At 45.2% G+C, this 14,352-nt stretch overlaps 1 protein-coding gene across 1 annotated transcript in view; it reads right to left on the bottom strand.

The window, feature by feature from the left end:
- Nucleotides 1–12,826, bottom strand: part of SP6 (Sp6 transcription factor) — a 53,982-nt gene extending 41,156 nt beyond the window's left edge. The window contains exon 1 of the mRNA XM_060256359.1: nt 12,695–12,826. The gene's annotated coding sequence lies outside the window, so the exon portion shown is untranslated. The remainder of the gene's footprint in view (nt 1–12,694) is intronic.
- Between the last annotated feature and the right edge of the window lie 1,526 nt (nt 12,827–14,352).

Here is a 14,352-nt window from a genome sequence, read left to right as displayed (position 1 = left end):
AAACTGTAAACTCCCAGACTCTTCAGCCTTACCTCACAAGGAAGGCGCTTCAACCCCCTAACTATCTAAGTTGCCCTCCTCTGTACGTTTTCCAGCTCTATAAGGTTTTATGTATTAAATTCTTTATAGTTTCCACCTCAGACAGACAGACATCTGGAGTTACAACTTTAACCAACATTTTCTATCAACGTCAACTCTAATAAAAGTTAAAATAATGTTAATGTACTTGCTCTTACTCAGCTATTTCATTGTACTTGCTCAGCTATTTTTTGCAGGAACGGTATTTGCATGTTATTGCAAGCAACCAACTTGCCTTCTTGAAGACATGGGAATTGTTATCAATAGTCAAACTAACAGCGGTTCAAAATTCTAAGAATATTTTAGATGACAAAAATCAGCAACAACTGGCTACATCTTTTTAAAAAAACCTTTAACTGTTAGAAAGGAAAAACTATAACTGTATACATGTTCTTCATTTGTGTTTAATTGCTGAATTGGGATCTGCTATTTGTATACCAATATTCTTGTTTGCTCTGAATATTGCTTCTGATTATGTACTGCTGCATTTTAATGAATAATTTTAAAAAAAGAAGCAGCCATTTTAATATCTAAAATAGGTAACTCGAAATAACGTTAGAAGGATGCTTTTAAGCTGGAAGTGAGGATGTATCTTTGGGGTGGACATTAATGTTCACGTTACTTTAGCAAACCAACCCAATTAATAACCCATCTGGACATGTTGCTGGTTGTGTGCACTAAAGCCACATGTCCATGGGCCAGCACACAAGGTAAGTACATGTAAAGAAGACAGAAGAAGCTGCATTCAGTCCGTTCACAGGTAAATGCTCTACCGTGACCCCAAGTTATAATGAATTTCAACCTTAAATTCAGTACATGCAAGACCACAGTTTTCATTTTTCTCTGAAGTCTCCCAAGTTGTCACCCTCAAACAATGTCAGCATGTACTTCGTTCTTGAGGATTAAAATTACAATCGGGGTGAAATCAAATCCATATAGTCCGTTTGACTGCACTTTTCTTCTACTCTTTCTGACCTTTCTTTGACACCCTTCAGTCCTCTTGCCTCTATCTAGACGTCTGCCAACAAAAAACCCGCCCTTCCTGGCATGCAAGTAAAGCAACACCTCCATCAAAATATAACTCAAAAGCGGCTTAAGAATATAACAGAAGCCATGTTGGAGCAGACCAAAGGCTCATCCAGTCCAACATTCTGTGTCACACAATGGCCAAAACCCAAGCGCCATCAGGAAGTCTACCAGCAGGACCTCCCATCCCCTCCTGCATCAGGCACAAACACAAAATTCTTTGTGGCCCTGCCTGCCGATACCTTTTGGACCTTACTTCCCAGATATATCCCTAATGATGTCCTCCATTCTCTCACTGGTTATGCTCAGCTATCAGAAAGCCATCCGTTCGGCACATTCTCTTTGGCTGTCCGGAAGCCTGAAGTCTCCTTCCAGAAAACCTTCTCTTTTCCCCATCGTTTAATCTGCATGATAAAACAGTCTTGCTGGTCCCAAGCATGGGGGCTGATGCTCAGTGCCTGGATAGCAAAACTCCAGCTGCCCTGCGTGGAAATAAAGTGGAGTACTGGGGCCACAAATAATTGCAAGAGGAGAAATTGCCTCTTTTCTTCGAGGCCCTCATAAAAAAAAAGCACTGGAGGTCTTTTTTGCAATAGGTACATTTCATTGCCATTTGGCAGATGCATCTGTGTATCATGCAGAAGGTCTCTGGTTTCATAACTGGCCACTAATAGGATTTTTTTAAAAAAATCTTTAATCGTTCATAGCCCTAGCTGAGCTTTGTGTCTGAATGAAAAATTCTGAACCTCAGATTTTGACTGCTGAATAGCCTAAAAAGTATCTGCAGGCGCTTGCTGAAGAATCTGCAAGATTCTTCTACCACTGGGTAACAGCAGCAAGTACTGGTCCCAGTAGTCAAAATCTGGGCTTCGGGCTTGCAAAGCTCACAAGTCCTTGCTTCCAAAACCATCCATGCCTTTTATAAGCCCTAGCCGGAGATGCTTTTGGGCTTTGAAGACTGGGCTCTGTTTCTCAGAAGATTGGCAGAACACCAGGGCAGTCAGTGAGACAGAAAGCTTGCTTTAAGATGTAATTACTCTTTTAAGGAAATAGCTGTGCTAAATTCAAAAGTTCTTTCTGAGTGTGAGCATGGGTTTATGGTGCACCGTCTGTGATCACTGAAGACCATATATATGATTTTTTTTTCAGAGATATGTTGCGGTTGTGGTTTAGGGAGTAGGGACCACAGAAACTGAAGCAGGTTTTAATTTGAATATCCGTGATACAAGAAGGCTAGAGATTGAGGGGGATCGAATCCCTTATGTGCCAATGGATTGAGCCCCTTATGTGCCAGCGAAACAAGCTGAACCTAGATATTTGAGTCACTAAATTTGTAATGGATTCCATGGCAGCAAATACTCTTTCTAAAGCTAAATTTCTTCTTCAAGCCATAAAGGTTTGGGAAGCTTGTGACAGGACATCTTCTTTAATATAGTATAGTTCATTCTCTCTGGCTTGAATTCTTCCTTTTATCCCTAGCTGGGATCGACTGAAACTACTCAAGACCTGAGAGGGAGGGAGGGAGGGAGGGAGGGAGGGAGGGAGGGAGGGAAGGGAGGGAGGGAGGGAGGAAGGAAGGAAGGAAGGAAGGAAGGAAGGAAGGAAGGAAGGAAGGAAGGAAGGAAGGAAGGAAGGAAGGAAGGAAGGAAGGAAGGAAGGAAGGAAGGAAGGAAGGAAGGAAGGAAGGAAGGAAGGAAGGAAGGAAGGAAGGAAGGAGGGAGGGAGGGTCAGTCTCAGGTAATATACAACTAGGAGACAAAGCTTTACCATGAGGTAAGATAAGGTGGTTGTCTCAGGAGATGAATATTGGGTGCTGTGAAATGTGGCAGAATGGGAGGCCGAGTTCAGAATAATGGGAGACAATGCATTCAGGAAAATCATCTAGGAAAGCTCCGCTGAAAATGTGCTCCATAAATCTTAGTGGGCCTGTCACAGAAGCAACATTCTAACAGCGGTTAAAGGGTTTGAGTGGACAGGGCTGAAAGCTTCTCTGGCTTCCCTCTGGCTAAACAGCAGAATGCTTCAACTATTGCTTCAGACCTTCATGTTCATCACACGGTTATAACTTACTTGGCTAGGAGCTGCATTCCCTATATCGTTTTGTCATGCTCCCCCAGAACGAAAATTGCCAACCTTATTTACTACTGTTTCATCCCATCATATATTAGCAGCAACATTTTCACCCCCAACTGAAATTAAGCCTATGTATTCCCCCACCCCGCACACAAACCAACAGGTTATAAGCTTCTTTCGGCAAGATCCTGTCTTTTGCTTATAATTAAAGCACCATGTACATTACTTTTAAATGAGCATTTGAGGAACCAAGCGCATGACCCAATGGGTACACTGAGAACATGTGCTGAATGAATCTGTACAGCATTTGGTATTCAGCACTGAAGAATCTGTGCAACAAACTGATCACTGGCCCATCATTCAGCTCAGCCCCTACCGACTGCACATGTTCAGACGCCCATTCTGCACGCAGTAAAGCAGTTACTGACACAACATTCACCTTCTTACTGAACTCCGCATAGCCCACATTGTGAACTCACCAGCTTCTAAGAACTGGTCTCCATCTGTCGTGTTAAAACCTCAACACTTATTGGGCTGAACTTAGGGTTAGGGTCTGGCTCAGGAAATATCTGGGAACTTTGGGGATGGAGCCAGGAGCAAGGGTGTAACAAGCATGACTGAACTCTGAAGGGAGTTCTGGCCATCACGTTTAAAGGGACTGTGCTCCTTTTAAATGGCCTTCCCTTCACTGGAAATAATGGAGGGTGGGGGCACCTTCTTTGGAGGCTTATGGAACTGGACCTCTGGTCCAATCTTTTTGAAACCTGGTTTTGTTTTTTTGAGATGAACCTGAAGGTATGCCTCTACCTCAGAAAACAGCCCCCCAGAGCCCCAGATACCTATGGATTGATTCTCTATTATACCCTATGGTGACCAGTCTCCATAGGGTATAGTGGAATGTCCAGCAGACATTTAACCCCCGCCCCCTTTCTGATAACCCTGAAGCAGGGGGAGGGTGTCCAAACCAGGGGATTGGCAACCCTAGCTGAACTGCCAAGCTGATTTCTTCTGCCTGGTTATTTGGCAAAATCCTCCACCATCATTTAACAAAAAAATCCAGTCTCAAGATCATGGATAAAGGCATTCTGTTAAAAATCTTTCCAATGTGGGTTGAGCCAAAAGAAAACAGCTAGCAAAAAAGGAGGAGGGATGTAAGTATACATTATGAATGGGGAGAAGAAGCCCTCATTTTCACTGAGCTGGGTACCCACAATGTGGATTGTTGCACCAATGTGCCACGTAAGTGCAGACAGGAAAATCTATTTACTTATTTAGATATTTATACTTTGCTTTTGTTCCCAATGAGGAACCAAAACAACCTACAACATCCTTCTCGCTGCCTTCATTTTATACCTGCAACAACCCAGTGATTCCCCTTCATTACAATGGGGAGCACACATTTTCTGGTAATACCAGTGTGCCTTCCTCATCTGCAAACATGTCTTCGATCTCCTAAAGTGCTGCCGTATTTTAAAATAAAAATAGCCCCAAAAACTTCCAAATTGCATTTGTTAACATTTTAAGTACACAAAAACGTAAGAAGAGCCCTGCTGGCTCAGACCAGTGGTCCATCTAGTCCAGCATCTTGTCCCACACAATGGCCAGCTAGTTCCTCTAGACGGCCCACAATAGGGCATAAAGGCCGAGGTGTTCCTCTGACAAGAGTGTAAGAGCGCTGCTGGATCAGACCAGTGGTCTACCTAGTCCAGCATCCTGTCCCACACAGGCCAACCAGTTCCTCTGGAGGGCCCAGCAACAGGGCATAGCCACTGATAGACTTAACACCCATGAATCTAGCTAATCACCTTTTTAAGCTGTCTATGCCTGTGGCCATCACAACATCTTCTGACAGCAAATTCCACATTTTAACCATTCTCTGTGTAAAGTAGTATTCCCTTTTGTCTACACCAGTGCTATCAACGCAGAAGGAAGATATTTTCTCCCCATCGATGGCTCGAAAGCAGCAAAGGGTCTTGATTCTGAATGGAAAAACCCCCGTTTTAGTGGAAAGAGTTCAAAACCCTTCCGTCTTCCACTGCCCACACGATTCAAATTCAAAGCTCTCTGTGGCTGAATTAAAATTTTAAACGAAGGGGATTTAATCACAGGTTCTGCTGACTTATACAATCTGGAGTAGTCCATTCTCAATAGATCTCAAAACCAAGCAGGGTCAGCCCTGGTAAAGATTTGAAAGGGAGCCCTCCAAAGAATGCCAGGGTCGTGACGTGGAGGCAAACCACCTCCAAATGTCATGAAAACCACGGGGGTTGCCATAAGTCAAGCTGTGACTTGATTGCAAAAAAGCCAAAATCACAGGTACATTAGGCATAAAGGTAAAGGTAGTCCCCTGCAAGCACCATGTCGTTACTGACACATGGGAGGACATCGCATCACAACATTTTCTTGGCAGACTTTTTAAAAGGTGGGCTGCCATTGCCTTCCCCAGTCATCTACACTTTCCCCCCAGCAAGTTGAGTACTCAGAACAGAAGAACTTGTTAGAGATGGAGATGGGAGGTCTCTTACCACCCAGTTCAGCAAAGCGTGGAACTTTCTTCCAATTCCATGGAGTTCGCTTTACTTAAAACTTACTTCAATGTCCGTTTCCCTTTTCTCCACAAAGGGCTTTTTAAAAAGGTAAAGGTAGTCCCCTGTGCAAGCGCCAGTAATTTCCGACTCTGGGGTGATGTCGGATCATGACGTTTTCACAGCAGACTTTTTGTTATGGTGTGGTCTGCCATTGCCTCCCCCAGTCATCTAGACTTTACCCCCAGCAAGCTGGATACTAGTTTTACCAACCTCGAAAGGATGGAAGGCTGTCAACCTTGAGCCGGCTACCTGAACCCAGCTTCTGCTGGGATGGAACTCAGGTCGTGAGCAGAGCTTGGACTGCAGTACTGCAGCTTTACCACTCTGCGCCACGGGGCTCGGTACTTTAGGTGTAGTTTTTTACTCTAATATATTGGTTTAATACCGAGCTGTGGTGTAGCAGCTCAGAGTGTGAACTCAGGAAATCTTGCCTTCTCAATAAACTCTGGGGATAATCTATGAGCCTCAACCCGCCCCCCACTTAGTTACAACATAAGAATCATGATAACAACCTCCCTTGCAGAGCTGTTGTAAGATCAGTAAGTGAACGCACGTGAAGCTCTTTAAAGTCTTGCAATGCACCAGAAATTACTGCTAAATCACGGCCATTAGTGAGAAGACAGAATCGAGCGACGGTAACAAATGTATAATACTTCATGCATGAATTAGCCTTTCCATTTTTCCCTTGTCTTCCTTAATGGGAGCAAACCTTTGAGTCATTTATGATGCCTGTTTTACAGACAAGATCGTGGTGTGCCCAAGGCCTCCCAATGAATCCATTGCAGAAACTGGGAGTGGAGCCAGGTTTCCCAGATCCACATCCGATTCCAAAGTTGCAATCCTAATGCGAAATTACTTGTCTTAAATCAAGGGTAGAACTGTCAATCAGTTGCATAATGCCAAACCTTGTTTACTGAGAATTAAGCATCACCGAATGCAAGGGGACTGTCTTCCTGCTAAGTATATTCACGTAAGAGTGCTTGGGAACAGCATCTAGAAGGTTAAAAGGTTGGACTAGGATCTGGGAGACCTAGGTTCGAATCCCCACTCCGCCATGGAAGCTTGCTGGGTGACCCTGAGCCCATCACACACACTCAGCTTCACCCACCTCACAGGGCTGTTGTGAGGATACAACGGAGGAGAGGAGAACAATGTAAGCAACCTTGGGCCCCCATTGGGAGGGAAGGGCAGGATATAATTAAATCAACAAGCAAATAGGGGACCATTGAGAAGAGGGTGTAGCTCAGTGGCAGTGCATCTGTTTTGCCCACAGAAAGTCCCCAGTTCAAATCCCGCATCTCCAGTTAAAAGGAACAGGTAGCAGGTGATGAGCAAGGCCTCTGCCTTGAAGGACCACTATGTCAAGAGAAGACAATACTGACCTTGCCTGCCAGAATAAATACTTGTGTCAATGAGTGCAGAAGTCAGTCAGTCGGTGGTTAGAAGCAAACATGTTGGTCTGCTTAGAGAGAGAAAGACACTTCCCGTCAATCAAAGAATCTGGGGGGCTGATGGATTGAGAAGGCCCCCTAAGCAAGTGTGTTTGTGTGCTTTACATATTACCTAATCTCGTAGAGACAGTTATCCATGCTGGAAATACGCATCTCGAGGATAGCCTGTGTCCTAACTTCACAAACTGTGGGCCAGCCAATGCACATGGCACCTCCCGGGATCTATTTCAACAACTGCCCAAAGGGAGTCAGTTCTTATCCACAAGAGCCAGGAGGTGCACTAGGCGGTACCTGGGCCAAAAGTGACTCACCCATTCATAGTCACACGAATCAGAGAAGTCCAGGCCTACCTTCAAGGTCAGTTGAAGAGTTTGTGAAGACAGCGTGTGTAAAAGGGACACTGAATCCTTGAAATGTGCTACAGAAAAACATTATGCATTACATTCTCTAGGATGCTGTCTAGGAATATTAAGAACGCTTCTTGAAAATTAATTTTGGCATCATGAAGAAATTTTTTTAAAATACAGAAATGTCCCTCATGGGGAAATGAGAGGACAAAGAGATTAAAACATGAGACCAGTGGCACCTTAAGATCTACCAAAATGTATTCCATCTTAGAAACTAAAATGACTAAACTGAGGCTATTAGAAGACGAGAATCAGTGGAAAAGGCAATGATGCCAGGAAAAGCTGAAGGCGGCAGGAAAAGAGAAAGGCTCAACATGAGACGGATGAACTCCATCACAGACGCTACGGCCCCCAGTCTGCCAGACCTAAGCAAGGCTATTAGCAACAGGAATTTTTGGAGGTCATTCACTCATAGTGTCACCGTAAGTCAGAAGCGACTTCTCAACACCTGACACGCACACAAGCCGTCCCATGAACAAACACCCCAGTGCATCTGATGAAGTGAGCTCTGTTTGTCCAGTGGATTCCTGTTTTATTTTGCGGCTACAGGCTAATCTGGAATTTTCATCTCACAAACAGCCTACTTTGATCAGAGGATTGCTTCACACAATTGCACAGCGATAACGCCATTATCTGCAACCAGGTGTTTAACCATTAGGCAGTGCTGGCCAATCCCTTCTCCTTTGCAAGGGAACATATTACATATGCTCACAGACACGCAATGATCACAGCTACAGAGCATGTGCAAAAGGCTGACAAGACACACTTTCCAAACCTAACGCGTGAAGCAACACTGTTGTCCTCATCCCCATGTCTATAAGGGTGGCCCAACCATCGTGCAGACCCCTCCATGCGGCAGATTTTAAACCCCATTAAAAAGGGATATAAATAGTTCCGACCTATGCGTCAAAACCTGTAGAAAAGCCATCTACTGGAGAAGGTGCCAGTTTCTGCATGGCAAAGCTGCTTTATATGCTATCACACTACTGGTCTGTCAAGGTCACTGTTGTCCATTCTGACTGGCAGGGACTCTTCAGGGTTTCACATCAAAGTCTTTCACATCATTTACTATCCAATCCTTGAACCAGAAGAGTTAGCCGCGTGAGTCTGTTGCTGCAAAAATAGTAAAGATTCCTACGGCACCTTTAAGACTAACAATGAAGAAAGCCGTGTTTCTTAAAAACTCATGCTACAATAAAAAATTGTTAAGTCTTAAAGGTGCTACTGTATCTTTACTATTTTAACCTTTTAACTGGAGATGCTGGGGATTGAACCGGGGACCTTCTGGAGATGCTCTGCTATTGAGCTGTGTCCTCCCCACTCTTCACAAGGCCCGAACTTTGCCTTACGAAGTATGCACTGACACATTTAAAAGCAGGGTAGTTAGGAAGAGCAAAAGTGGACGATGCATGAACTGTTGCCACGGCAGTACTTGGGAAAATGCCCATCAGCAGGCAGCACCATCTTGATCGAAGCACTGCTGAGACCAGGCCCGTAGCTACAGGAGAGCCTCTGCAGGCCCTGCACCCTAACTTCCACCCGAGGCCCACCCAACTTAGAGCCCCCCCCCCCCATCCAAGTAGGACAGGTGGGCAAGAGACAGCTGCAGCGGGTCTTCCTGCCTCTCGCAGCCAGCTTTAAAACTGCTGCAAAAGAACAGAGACCAGCCTCTTGGCACTTTCAAAGCCCAAGCAATTAATAAGAGGGGAGAAAAAGTAAGTCTTTGGAGGAGAAGAAAGGGCAGGGGTTGGAGTGGAGGAGCTGGGGGGACTTTTTAATTTTACCAGCCCCCCCCCCCTCCGTTTCCCCAATGCCCCTCTACTGAAAGAATCCTGGTTATGGGCCAGGCTGAGACAAGATTCACCACTGTTGAAATGGATTGGCCCTGTCCTAAAACTCAATGGTTGGATAAGGCCCAGTCTCAGTTTCTTATCTTCTGTAAGGCTCCGCACCCCCCACCCCCCATGTTACCTCTTCCATGCTACCTCCTTTGTGCCACAGATGTCCTTCAGGAGAGAACAAAACTCCCACAAATCGCTAGCCATACTTCAGAGAACTACTGGACGAGTGCCTGGTGCACAGACTTGAGGGCCATTTCGAGCCAGCGTGGTGTAGTGACTAGAGTGATGGACCAGGATCTGGGAGACCCATATTTGAATTCCCTCTCTGCCATGGAAGTTCGCTAGGCTACCTTAGGCCAGGCACTCGCCCTGATCCGAATGTACCTCATAAAAATAAAATGGAGGCAAGCGGAATGACATTACGCCTCTGAGTCCTCTGTCAGTGAGGAAGGTTGGGTACAAATGAAGTAAAATAATACATTTTCACACAACAAACCCAGTTTGGCCACTGTCTGAATGGCCAATTGTGGCTCTCAAATGAATGTACACCTGTATAGTGTCCTCTTTACCCCAAACACATGTTTATAACATTCACACTTTGCAGTTCTCAGCAAAATCACTGGAGACGTGGTCAATGTCCCTGAAAATTACACATGCAAAGACGGCCGCAGCTTCTTACAAGATCAATCAGACAAGAGGTGGGAGGAGGTCCAACTGCATTGTTCCTTTGCTAAAGATTCTCTTAATTACGCCAGGTAGCTCAGATCTTCCTTCATAAGCCTATATCTGCACAGTGACAGTATTCTTTGGATCAGAGTGTGGGTCTATTTCTGTTGGTACCAATATGACTGTCAGCCACCTCTGGACGACTTAACCTACCCTCTGAACTACTTCCACTGGCTGTTGTCAAAGAGCAAGCATATGCAAAAGAGCAGATGCTGGTTCTACGTTCTGGGATTGCGTTACTGAGGGCCTGGAGGTTACGACAATTCCCTGTTCTCTTTTGTAATAAAAAGTTGGATTCCTCCTCTGCCACATGTTTCAGATGCCAAAAGATTACATCAAGCGATCAAGCAGACCTTGTTTAAAAACAAAAAGCCATGATTGAAATCTAATTTTCAAAATTAACTTTTGGTTTCCAGGAAGCAAGCCAACCAAAACACCCCCCCCCCAAACCCACCGATCCTTAAATTCCTGAATTAAAAAAAAATAAAACTTAGAATGCACTTCTCAAAAAACAAAAGGCTGTAATTATTTTGGATTGATTTCCTAATCCCTCTGTAATCTGTATCTCTATCCAAATTCAGTTTCCCTACATTATAATGAGAAATTTTGAAACGGGAGAATTCTTTTCTTTTTTTCCATGTTGGATTTTTTTTTTACTCCTCTGGGAGACCATCCTGTTTTCCCACAAGAGATATTTGCAGAGAACTGAACTGCCAAAATACGGGAACTATTTCATATGATAGCCCAATTAAACTAAACCCAAGTAAACCAATTCCTGTTTCTCCACATTAGAAACAGATGGGGGGGGGATTTATTGTCATATGTGATAACTTCTGTTTTTTCATACCTCCTAGTAGGCCATCACCAGGTTCCTTCCTAACAGTGCAATCCCAAACAGAGTTGCACATTTCTAATCCCATAATTCTGGTTAGGTATAACACTGTTTAGGACAGCATTGACATACCTTCCTATTTGCCATTCTTTATCAACTCTTCCCATGTTTTATAAATTCACGTATATTTTCCTGCCTTTTGGTTTATCAGTGTAGATCTAAATGTTTTTCTCTCCAATTGCTTGGCCATTGTTAAGATTTATAAATTTTATCATTTTTCAAAAAATAAAAATATTGAAAAATGACAAATCAAGAGGATTTTTTAAAATGCGATCCCTGTTTTTATCAGCCTCCTTACATTTTCTAATTGCGTATATTCCCCCCCTTCTAATTCATTTTTTTCAGTTATATATATATATATATATATATATATATATATATATATATATATATATATATATATATATATATATATACTTTTTTTCTTTAGCTCTTCTGCACATTTACCCAGCCAGTAAGCGCAACTGAGTTTAGTGGGACTTGCTGTCTGGTATATAAATCCCCTGATTCTGCTCACAGGCCACTTCGAACAACAGGAATGCAAAGTTGATCCATGAAGGGGGGGGGAAAAAGAAATGGGGACTGTCAGCTAGGAGCACAATGAACGCCGAGTGGGTAATGCGGACATTTAAAGTAGCTGGCAAAAATATTACCACATTTGAAACAAAATAGTGCCTCTCGGTGATTCTTAGGAGAGGAAAACAATTCACTCTTGCCTGGAACTGGATCCACCTGTCAGGTTGAATATGCGATCGCCAAATTCTAGAGGCACCGTCTGGCTTAGGGAAAAGACTTGCCTTCCAAAACTCCCAAGCAGAGGAGAGATTCAGGTGGGGGGAGGCGCGTTGGTCTGAAGCACCACGACAACTTTTGGGGCCTTTCTGCACTAGTCCTTTAATCCTGGTTCAACCCTGTCCCTGAACTGACATTCTATACTACACTCAAGTTCACCCCTGTTTTTATTTTGGGGGTTCTTCCCCCCATTTAATTGTGGTCACCCCAGTTTCACCCCACAGTTGTCCCAGGGGATATGGATGCTGTAATAATCAGAGATAAATGCAAGGTGAATGGCTTCGAGTCGAACTCAGAGGGGTTGAGGTCCAAGGCTGTGCTCACACACACGAAATAATGCCCTTTCGATGCACTTTCCAACTGGATTTTACTGCGTGAACTGGCAAAATCCAGTGGAAAAGTACATTGGACATGGATTGACAGTGCATCATTTGGGCTGCGATCACGCACACTAAACGATGCACTTTCAATCCATGTCCAATGCACTTTTCAACTGGATTTTGCCGGTCCAGTTGGAAAGTGCATCAAAAGTGGCTTGAAAGTGCATTATTTCGTGCGTGTGATGGTTCGCAGCCTTAGTGTGTGTGATCGCAGCCCAAGTGCACCAAGTCCCTTGGAGTCCAGCGCGGCACCTTTCAGACAAACCGAGCTTCATTCTGGGTGAAAGCTACCGCGCGCCCAAAAACTTATCCCCGGAATTAAAAACTCGATTGGTCTGAAAGGTGCCGCGCTGGACTGGGAAAAGTTGCTCTGGAAGCAGAGGCGCGAGCGAGCGAGAGAGCGAGAGAAGGCGGGGAGGGAAACGCGTTGGGTTACCTACCGGTTTAGAGTTGCAGAAAGGAGCCGCGAGTCTCCGGCCAGTCTTCCCGCATTGGCTTCCCGGGCGACGGCGGCAGCTCCTATCTCGACACAGATCCAAAGCCAGACTGGGCCGGCGAGGCGAGGCGCTCCCCGGCCACGCACCGCCGCTGAGAGAAGAGGGAACTCGTCCGAGGGGGAAGCCGGCAGGCAGGCAGGCAGAGCAGGCAGGCAGCTGCAAGCGCCACTACTCCGGGACTGGCGGGCTGCAGCGCTCGCAGGAGGGAAGGAGCCCGGTCGCAGCCAAGCCCCGCCCCGCCCACCCCGCTACCTGCCGCCTGGCGCAGCACCGCCTTAACCCTTCCCCGCGCGGCCGAGGGAGGACGGGGCGCGCAAGAGCGCTCCGCAGGTCCGACGGCGACGGAGAGGAGACTACAGGCGGCCTGCTTCCCCCCCCTTGCAGCAGGTGCGGCGCGGCGCGAGAGAGCAGGCCGGCTGCACCTTCGAGACTGTTGCAATGCAAAATCCCATCGCCTCCCCCCCCCCACCCCTCAATTGCAAATAATACAGACAACCCCGATTGCAAATAGGACAGACAGGAAAGGAAAGGTCCCCTGTGCGAGCACCGGTCGTTTCCGACTCTGGGGGGAGGTCGCTTTCCTAATGTTTTCACGGCAGACTTTGTGCGGGGTAGTTTGCCATTGGCTTCCCCAGTCATCTACACTTTCCCCCCCAGCGAGCTGGGTACTCATTTCACCGACCTCGGAAGGATGGAAGGCTGAGTCAACCTCGAGCCGGCTACTAAAAAACCCAGCTTCCGCCGGGGGATCGAACTCAGGTCGCGATGAGCAGAGCTTAGGACTGCAGTACTGCGGCTTTAACACTGCGCCACCGTACAGACAAGCCTAAGAGAAGCCTGTGTGGTTTATTCAAGATTTGATTGGATTGACTCAGCCTGCAATCATACACCCTAAATGATGCTCTTTCCGTTCACTTCCCAACTGGATTTTACTGTGTGAACTGGCAAAATCCCGTTGAGAAGTGCATCAAAAGTGGATTGAGAGTGCATTACCTAGCACAGGGGTGGCCAAACTTCCTTAATGTAAAGAGCCTTAATGTAAAGAGCCACATAGAATAAACAGGCTGGCCAATGGGGCAGCGGGGGCTTCAAGAGCCACACAATATGTGTGAAAGAGCCACATGTGGCTCCCACGCCACAGTTTGGCCACCCTTGATCTAGTGTGTGATCACAGCCTCATTCTGCATAACCTGCTTTGAATCCAAGTGAGAAAAGCGGACTATAAATGATTTATATTAAAAGGGAGGAAGGAATGACACTTTAAAGACACTTTAAGAAGCATTCTAATATAAAATATATAATTGCAATATAATATAAATTGAATATTTTATCTTGCAATATAAATATATATGTTCTCTATCAGTCAGCTAGCTAGCTATCTTGCCTGTTTTCCAATTGCAATATAATATGTCTTGCATATTTCTTTGCCATTGCAGAATGCTGCACAAATAAAGTTGCCCAGTGGCATTTAAAAGACTATTGCAGTATAAAATATATAATTGCGAAATAATATGCATTGCATTTCCCCCCAGTAATAATACACATCCTACGTACTTTGGCCATTGTGCATGTTATGCAAATAGAACTGTCCCTCTGCAATT

This window comes from Heteronotia binoei, chromosome 15 (assembly GCF_032191835.1).
Source record: "Heteronotia binoei isolate CCM8104 ecotype False Entrance Well chromosome 15, APGP_CSIRO_Hbin_v1, whole genome shotgun sequence".
Lineage (NCBI taxonomy): Eukaryota > Metazoa > Chordata > Lepidosauria > Squamata > Gekkonidae > Heteronotia > Heteronotia binoei.
This window is presented reverse-complemented; position numbering and strand designations above follow the sequence as displayed.